The sequence below is a fragment of the Taudactylus pleione genome, unplaced genomic scaffold (genome assembly GCF_031769625.1).
Source record: "Taudactylus pleione unplaced genomic scaffold, aTauple2 ptg000085l, whole genome shotgun sequence".
NCBI classification, from domain to species: domain Eukaryota; kingdom Metazoa; phylum Chordata; class Amphibia; order Anura; family Myobatrachidae; genus Taudactylus; species Taudactylus pleione.
Genome location: NW_028284487.1, coordinates 12,940,191 through 12,942,015, shown reverse-complemented (window position 1 = coordinate 12,942,015; position 1,825 = coordinate 12,940,191).

The following is a 1,825-nucleotide window of genomic DNA, read 5'->3' as shown; positions in this document are numbered from 1 at the left end:
GTAGTCTTCTGATGCCAATTGCACAGTTAGTGGAGGAGAGGAGGTCAGAGTTGCCCTCTCAGCAGAACAGTACATACCACGTTTGGCCCCAAACAAGACACAGGGCCTGATTATGATTTGCACAGCCACTTCAATATTGTACAACTAAAATACAAATGTAGCAGCTGGCATCTGTTGGAAACAGATGCCTCATGCATGTATCTACGATCCGAGTGCTGCATTCAAACCTGGTACTGCGCGTGTGCAGGTCCCCAAACATTGGATTTGTACATTAGCCATTGGGTTTGTGTACTCATACGAATCAGGCCCTCATTTACCAATCGCCCTGAAATTATTTTTCAAAAGTAGGCAAGTATGTAGTAAGCTGTACAAACACTACATTAATACTCAACAAGATTGTCTAACTAAACTACAATTTCATGTCACTGTATGTTGTCAGAACTTCTAACTCGCTTAGGACTACAATACCAATATACACCCATAGGGCTCTTTCTACCTGTTGGGAGAAAAACATCCTTCCTGGTCACAAAAACACAATTTGTAGCTTCATGCATCCAAACACATTTGTTTTTCCTAATGAAGGCAGTGAGCACACACAAGATGTCGGTGTAGTCAGAGCACTAAAATGCATACCACACATCATTAGCCCAGTGAGGAGCAGGACACGGTGCCATGTAGAGCAGCAGGTGAAAGGGAGACCTTCCCACCTTGATGCACAGTGCGGCACTGCGGTCTGCGGGTGGGATGGCGGGACACTGCCCAAAGACCGGGACTGTCTTAGGAAAATCTCGATGTTTGAGAGGTATGATAATTCCATACTGACTTTTGATTGGTTTCAAAATGAGCATAAATCAAACATATCTGCCATAATATTTCCATTTAGAGCTTAAAGGAAGTTCAAGTTAGCAACTGTAAAATATGCATCTATGTTACACCAGGCAAACCTCACACATACTTACCTCCCATGTTGTAAACCATTTCATGTACAACAAACACATTCACTATTAAACATCATTGAAACTACAAAATCCTCTCTAATCAGAAACAAAACCACATCTTGCATATTCCCAAAAAACAATTGCATAGCCACACTTGCAAAAGCATAATCTATGTCTGAGTGCAGCTCGGGGTATGCTGGGCATGCCCCCAAATTCAAAGAAAATGGGATGAGAGGCCACACTCCCATGACTCGCAGCCGTGCCCCCTTTTTTGCCCATCAATAATTTTTATTGAATTTTCAAAGAGGTAAATTACAGAGGGCCTGATTCAGAGTTGTACGCAAACCCAATGGTTACCATAAACCAGGATCTGTATTCCGCATGTGCAGATCTACTTCTGCGAGCTCGGACACCTGATTGACAAGCTGTGGCCATATGGGGGCGGAGTCAGGCAGCATCCCAGAAAATGGTGGTGTGTCAGCCCCATTTTCTGGGCTTGCTGAAGCCAGTGGCTGCGTCCTTGTATGTAGCTTCACTTGCTTCAACTGCATGAAAACACTGGCTATCCTGAGTAACCTGAAGGTTACACATATTACTGATGTTCACGCAGAGTGATTCAATGCTGCATCTTCGGATGCAGCCAGTGTTAGACTAGGGTATGAAGGGCACTGGGGGAATGCAGTGGTAGGGGTCCATGCTTAAGGGGTGTCGCCAGCCACCAGAGGCGGTGTGGCCAGCCACCACAGATGCTTGGCTAACCAATAGGCAAATCTTTTTTCTATAGAAAGGAACCAAGCATTCATGTTGATAGATCCTACTACTCCACCAGTTAACTGACCAGCTAATAGAGTAACAGTGTATGATTTCAGGTCTGGACCCTGGCACCT